This window comes from Sitophilus oryzae, unplaced genomic scaffold (assembly GCF_002938485.1).
Source record: "Sitophilus oryzae breed Bouriz unplaced genomic scaffold, Soryzae_2.0 scaffold_2006_pilon_pilon, whole genome shotgun sequence".
Taxonomy (NCBI): domain Eukaryota; kingdom Metazoa; phylum Arthropoda; class Insecta; order Coleoptera; family Curculionidae; genus Sitophilus; species Sitophilus oryzae.
In genome coordinates, this window is record NW_022146732.1 from 5,956,870 (window position 1) to 5,965,184 (window position 8,315).

The 8,315-nt window shown below is 30.7% G+C and overlaps 1 long non-coding RNA gene across 1 annotated transcript; it reads left to right on the forward strand.

Moving 5' to 3' along the window:
- Positions 1-5,855: 5,855 nt before the first annotated feature.
- Positions 5,856-7,972, forward strand: LOC115883938. The gene is made up of 2 exons (XR_004050468.1): positions 5,856-7,303; positions 7,571-7,972. It is a non-coding gene; the product is annotated as an uncharacterized LOC115883938 (long non-coding RNA).
- The last annotated feature ends 343 nt before the right edge of the window (positions 7,973-8,315 follow it).

An 8,315-nucleotide genomic window follows, 5' to 3' on the forward strand; every position in this document is an offset into this window, starting at 1 on the left:
AGCCAAAGTAAACACAAAACGAAAACAAAATACTTTAAGCAGATTTTCCGAAAAGGGAAAACGTTTATTCCCCTTTTTCATTCGTTTTCCCCTTTTTCATATATGAGATTTGGATTAACTTTTCTCTGTCGTATTTACGCCGAAACGAGCCTGTTTAAAAACAAGCTAATGGGTATTAAAGTTAAAAATATTAACTTAATTTACCCTAAAGTGAGTTTATATTATACGAAAGCTTTTCTCATTATTATATTATTAGGTATCGTGGAATTTTATATTTTCTTTTTTTTAAATTTTTATACCGTGTGGTGCATCGGAAAACGGCATTATCTCCCCAGATAATTTTATGCAAAAGCTGTATTAGACATTTTTGAAGAGGCGTTAAAGTTGTATTTTTGTCTAGAATTTCGTTTCATTTGGAATAGTCGTTTAAAAGTTGTTTGCAAAAATCTGCCTTCAAATTAGTAAAATTTATAATACGACCCAGAGAAGCTACAATTAAAATACCAGCAAAAATGTGATTGTGTCATTGTCAATTTCGATGTCACATTTTGTTTACAAAAATTGAAGGTACCAAATAGAGTAATTTTGTATATAAATTTATAAAATAATTATGAATTTCTCAACTTCTGAAAAAGTTGCGATAGTTAAACGGCATTTTGCAGGAAATAGTATTCTCGCTGTGTTAGATAATATGGATAATACCTATGTTCTCAGCTCAGTCTTCGGAAAACATATACCGAATAAGTCAACAGTTTAAAGAATAAACCTGTAACGTTTTTAGTTCGTTACATGTCTGTATATGATATCAGGCATATCATCATCGAATTCCGTATCGTTCAGGCCTGATAATTTATTTGTCACACTTGGCATAATTTTTACGTTCCCTAGTCGCCAACCCTGTTATCGTTTAACACAACCCTGTTATCGCTCTGAGGAGGCGCTGTCAACATCGCTTCTGTCAACTCTCTCCGTGCTTAACCTCACTTTGTTTTGCCGCTCTGTTGTATCCCGGCTTTTAGAAATGGTGATTATTTAAATCTTGCTGTATAATTTGAATCAGCTGCTATTTCAAACCAACAAAGATGAGATATTATCCTTTTAGATTCGATATTATTACTGCATATTTTTAGGGTAGAGTTTTGGATGTCCCAACTTAACTTGTATTTGTATTTTGCTGGCACGTTGGCGTCCCTTTTTTTTGTCCTCCAGAATGTTACATGGAAGAGAGGACAGTTTCCTTGTTTATTATTGAGCCCTCGGAAGTAATTCGAGGTAGGTTTATTTTGTTTATTAGACCTTGTTTGATTTTAAACAAGAGTTTCATATTTTTAGGGTCCAAGCAAGGATATATAGAAGAAGGATATTCAACTCCCTATAGCGGGCTATGTAGGAAAATATGCCGTATTTTGTCGAGGAAGACGATTACGTCACGACCAATGAGCGTCGAGTATTTGAAATTGAAAACATATAAATTGATTTGGTAACCTATGTTTTTGACTCATTTCACTGACAGACGTGATGAGATTATTATTGTAATTTATAGATCCAAACGTTTTTGAAAAAATAATGTATTTTAAAAGAGTTTCCTAGAGTTTGGTTTGGCCTCTCTATATTTTGGTATTTGTCTACTAATAAATAATATCTTATTTTGTATTTCGATGTATGGAAATCCGCAAGTTTTGTATCTGAAGCCGCAAAAGAAATTCTGCCTCTATAGTGAGAAAAAATGTTATTATATCTTTTTTAGACGTGTGAATTACAAAAATTTTATTTCAGATGTTCAAATGTGAGTGCAGACAGTCAAAAATTTAAATATATAATTTGATATATTATTTCAAGCTATATGCTTTGACATTTTTCTTGAAGTAAACAACAAATATTGAAGAAAGTGTTGTGCCTTCACAGAATTTAAATTGGCATTAGGAATAGATTTCCTTGATTTAGTAATGATATTTGCCTCATAGAAATTGATAATGTGAAGAATAACAATACAGGAACATAGAATAACAAGAAAGAAATTCTAGCAGCAAGGTTAAGTGATGAGATAAATTTTATTTATATAGTTTGTTTAAAGAGTTTAGTTTGAAAAAAAAGTTAAAACAATTATTATTGTCCAGGTCATATTTGATAACTGTTGTTAATTGATAACATATTACAGGGGACACAGTAAAAAGACAAAAACATTTAGACCTTTGAAAGAGAAACGTTTGGTAATGGATATTAATAAATTCTAGCCAATTTGTACTGATGTACAATGCAGGCAATATTTCTGCCTCCTAACGCACTATTCGCTTAAAAGAAGATGTGGGTGCATTGTATTTATACCTAGTAGTAGTTAATGATACATGGAATATATTTCTATATTATTGCAATAACGATGTCTTTATGTTGTATTTTTTTAGAACAGATTTATTATTAGTTGGCTAGTGTGTTAGTAGGATTGCCACTGGTAGTTATAGCATGAAGTCGTCGGGTATTAATAATAGGAATTGATCAAAGCTTATACATTTATTGTGATATTTATATTGTGAATTTAAGTAGTTAGAGTTTTGGTTGTTTAATAAACGAATTAATGTGTTTATTGTGTATCTAATTATAAAAGAACAATGAAAAGTTGAATACCATAGGGGTACGTATGTTATACAAAGAATTTGCATCAACATTTTTTTGGTTATATACTTGTACTGATATTTGTTTCTTGAACTAAAGAATTATACAGTACCTACTACACAATATAATAATCTGCAGCTACATAGGTAGGTAGCTGTTGGTAATTAAATTTTTTATCTAATATAATATCTAACATCAGAAATATTGTTAATTATCAACTATAAACAACTAAGAACTAGAATTATCAACTATAAACACAATATAATATACTGTATCTTAAGCAATATGTAATTATTTAACAATTATTTTTTTTGGGAAATAAAAACTGGTACTAAATTCTTTTTGACTATTTAATTTCTAAGTCACAAATAATGGTGGACAAATAGCAAGAAAATTATACAAGTAAAACATAATTTTAACTTATTTCTCTAATGGAATTTTGGTATTGATCTACTTAGTAGGATATGCAGTTTATCATATTTTTGAATATTTATATTCAATATTGTTCAGGAACAGCCCAATTACTCTGAAAAAAAAATATATGGTCAAATTCTTTGAAAAGAAATTTTTAAAATCAGTAATGATAAGAAAATATATAATTGTTGTATAGCAGAACCAGGGGACACAGAATTAGGGGAATTAACAATATAGATTATTAAAAACTGCCTTCTCTTAAAAAAGTAGTATTATATGCACTTAGAAAGACTATAAAGGATATAAGTACACATAGAAAGATATATATATATATATGGCATATATATATATATATATATATATATATATATATATATATATATATATATATATATATATATATATATATATATATATATATATATATATATATATATATATATATATACTATATATGAATACGATACCTACAGTATACAATATTATTAGTATAAAAATAACAGCACAGTCGGCACACTTTAAAATAAAAAAGCAGCATAATATTCAGGTATGTATAAAAGTAAAATTTTCTCAAAAATATTAGAATATGAAATAAATTGCAACTAAATTTTAATTAATAAACATAAACAAATAAAATTGTCAGTGTTATTAAAACTTTATGTAAATATATGTACCTTAATACTTGTCTTTAATCCTACTCTTCTGACATGGCTTTTCAAACTTATCCCCAAATCTCAATTCTTGTTATTAAGAATAATATTTATGAACTTTTGTTTCCATATTAATTTCAATATATTTGAATAAAACTGGAAAAATAATCAATATTGACACTTGAAATATTAATTTCTTATGTCCTTAAATTATTTATATCGTGTTATACATAATATTTACATAAATATTCAATTTAAAAATAGATCAGCACTTGAACGAGTGAATATAAAATAGTATATCATCAATTTCTATGAGCAATATCATTACTAAATCAAGGAAATCTATTCCTAATGCCAATTTAAATTCTGTGAAGGCACAACACTTTCTTCAATATTTGTTTACTTCCAAACAATGTCAAAGCATGTAACTTGAAATAATATTTCAAGTATATATTTTAATTTTTGACATTAAGCACTCACATTTAGAACATCTGAAATAAGAAATTTTGTAATTCTACACGTCTAAAAAGATATAATAACATTTTTCTCACTACAGAGCGAAATTTCTTTGCGGCTTCAGATACAAAACTTGCGGATTTCCATACATCGAAATACAAAATAAGATATTATTTATTAGTAGACAAATACCAGAATATAGAAGGCCAAACCAAACCTCTAGGAAATAACTTTAAAATAAATTATTTATTCAAAAAACGTTTGGATTTTGGATCTATAAATTACAATAACAATCTCATCACATTTGTCAGTGAAATGAGTCAAAAAAACATAGGTTACCGTCAATTTATATGTTTTCAATTTCAAATACTCGACGCCCATTGGTCGTGACGAAATCGTCTTCCTCGACAAAATACGGCACGTTTTTTTTGGGCCAGTCGAATATCCTTATTCTATATATCCTTGGGTCCAAGGTACGGACTATTTACAAGGTACGGGCATTATCCAAGGTCCTAGTAGTATCCAAGGTACGGGTAGTGTTCCCCTGTATCGTTATCTTATGGACGGACCACGGGGGTGTCACTTGTATGGGAAAACAGGCAACAGTCAAATTTAAACGTGCCAGGATAAACGACAAAGAAAACAACATCTGCCAGGCATTGGCTTTCTTTGTCACTCACATTGCTTAAATCATGATACCGCGGCCATTTTGCCAACAAAGAAGCTGGCCGGCTGTCCTGGCAAGTGATTTAAAACAATTTTGCTTTTTACAATATTAAATTACCATTTGGATGTATTTAATGCGATTATTCAATTAACTGGTAAGTCAGAAATTACACACAAATACTTTATTCGTAAATACAACTAAGATGTAAACGTAGTTTGTATTTTTAGATTTCAACTTTTGCAAAGACCCGCCGATAGAACTTGCCTGGCAGCGTACCTGTTTAACTAAACGTATTATTTCCTGAAAATAATATCAAAACACGTAAGTACCTCTATAATTTATGATGAAAAATGATTTTGATTATGTTTTATGTTATTTAAATACTTTCTAACCTCAAATAATAGTAAGATCCTTGTTTATATCGCACAGCCCGTTCAAAACTGTATTGTCTTCAAAAAATGTTAACAAAAAGAAACAATTATTACAAAAACAATATCCTTTTAATCTGATTTATACCTCAGAAGGATGCCAGTAAAATTTTATTAAATCAACATTATATTATTTGGCTATTAATATGCAAAAAGGAGCATATTGCCTTAACTTAAATTTTCTTTTACTTCTGTTGACAATGTTCTCTATATTCTCTATTTTAGTTAGTAAACTTTTGAACAGGATGTGCGATATATAAAATACATAATATATCCAAGGGTATGATCTGATAAAAGTATTTTTTGATGCATTTTTTGATTGTTTATGCACGTTGGCTTGGTTTATGTTTTATTCAGCTTATATTTATTTGGTATAACAGTTTTTTTTACCTTTGGAATGGCATGCATTGAGGCTAGATAGTGTTTTATTAGATCATTAAAGGAATTTAAATTAGCACATATTTTTTGTGATATTAGTGTGTTATTATGATACAACTACTAGGTAGTTGTATCATAGTGCCTTATGCATCTTATTTACCTATTATATACTTATGTATTATCAGTAAATAGATGATAACATACTATTAAAATGTATTATATTCGCGTCCAGTCCGAATGTATTATCTTGATTTTTCTATACGTAGTACCGTCCCTGCGTGCACAATTTTAAAGCTATAAGCTAAATTCCCTCCCGCTACCAGTCTAGGTGGCCGCGCCGGCCCTGGCGCGGCGGTCGGTATTCATTCGTCTTTCGTGCACGGTGCAGTGCGGATCGTAGCTCTCCGATTTCTTCGTCGTAGATCGATGAAGCCATTTTGTTTATTCTCTACTCATTTTGGATATTACTATGTAATATACGGTGTTCTACAGCTAGGTAGAACACAAGGAACAATATGTAAGTATTGTATAATATTTATTTTTAGAGAAAAACGAAGTGGACGTAAATAACGGAATATTAGAATTAGATAAAAGAAGAAAACAATAAGAATATTATATATATCGGACTGTTGTACTCTCAGTGAGACAAAGTTCGTACGTGTAAAGAATGTCCTTCTCCTTGTAAGAGGAATTCTCATTTATATAAGGTTCTATATCTCGCAGTCAAGAGAATATTATAAATGCCAAAGTGTTGCATCTCCGAGTGAGTCAAATTTCGTACTTTTAGAGGATGGCCATATGAGAGAGATTCCTTTTATAAGTCAATATTGATATCCCACTATCGAGAGATAAATTACAGGTATCACAGGTAAGTATCTTATAATATTTATTTTCAGGTAATTAAATAATGGAGGGAAATAATTGAAGTGGAAGCAAATCTCTAAATGTAGAAATTAGAGGCAAGGAGGAGACAATGGAAGTAGACAAATGGAGAAAGCAATAAGAATATCGTATATATCGAACTGTTGTGCTCCCAGTGAGACAAAGTTTCCTATTTAGAGAATGCCCTTCTCCTCGTGAAAGGGATTCCTATTATATGAGGTTAGAAATCTGGCTATCAAATAATATTATAAATATCGAACTGTTGTTTTCCCAGTGACGCAAAGTTTCCTATTTATAGAGAATGCCCTTCTCCTCGTGAGGGGGATTCCTATTGTATGAGGTTCTAAATCTCTCTATCAAGAGAATATTATAAATACCGAAGTTGTGCCGAAGTGTTGTATCACCCAGGGAGTCAAATTTCTCATTTTTCGAGAATGGCCGTCTCCGTGTGAGGGATTCCTTTTATAAGTCATTGTTGATATCCCCTATCGAGATATTAATTACACGTATTACCGGTGAGTATCTTATAATACTTATTTTTAGGAAATTAAATAATGAATGGAAATAATTAAAGTAAAAGCAAATTTCGAAATATGGAAATTAGAGGCAAGGAGGAAACAATGGAATTAGACAAAAAGAAAAAATGAGAATAACATATATATATCGAACTGTTGTCCTCTCCGTGAGACAAAGTTTCGTACTTACAGAGAATGCCCTTCTCTTCGTGAGAGGGATTCCTATTATATGAGATTCTAGATCTCGCAATCAACAGAGTACTATAAATGCCGAAGTGTTTTATCTCCCAGCAATGAAATAAGGTATGAAACAAAATTTTGTACTTTTAGAAAATGCCTATCTCTGGAATGGATTTCTTTTTTTATGAGATTTTAGATCTCACTCTCAAGGGAATATTATTTATATATTTAGGTGCCAAATATTTGTATCTCCCAGTGAGACAAAATTTCGTACTTTTAGAGAATGCCCATCTCCGTGTGGGAGGGATTTCTTTTATACGTTATCGATAGCCTTATCGAAAAATTAATTACACGTATTACATGTAAGTCTTTTAGAATATTTATTTTTAGACGAATATTGGATGGAAATAAATAGAAGTACATCCCGAAATGTGGGGATTAGAGGAAAGGAGAAAACAAAGGGATGAGGAATATTGTATAAACACGGACTGTTCTTCTCCCAGTGTTCTTTTCATAGCGAGACAAAGGTTAGTACTTTTAGATAATCCTCTACTCCGTGTGAGAGGGATTCCTTTTTTAAGATATTCCAGAGCTCGCTATCGAGATAATATTATAATAACCGAAGTGTTGTTGTCTCAATGATACAAAATTTTTTAATTTTAGTGAATGCCCTTCTCCGTGTGAAAGGGATTCCTTTATAAATGACGTTCTCGGTCTCGTTATCGTAGAAGTAGATTTCACAAAAGAATTTCAAGTGATAAATCTAAAAATTTTAGACCCTCAAAAAAAAAACGATATATTTCAACAGGAAAACTCCCCCACACATTATATTTATAAGGCTGTACGTTCAAAAAGCAGGACAGTCGTTATTTAAGTGTCACTATCTCATAACAGATCGAACACAAGGTCAGCAACTAGGAAGAGGAAAATAACCAAATCTAGCGATTTGTGCAGTTTGTTGGGGGAAGGGCAATCCAAAGAGACTACAGAACATTCGACTCTTCGATGATGATACATTCTTCTTCGGGAGACGAATTAATCTTGTAGCCAATGATCTGGCTTCAGCACAGAACAAGGTCCAACTTTTATATCTGAGATCTATGCATACATAGTTACTGAAAATTATCAAAAAAAA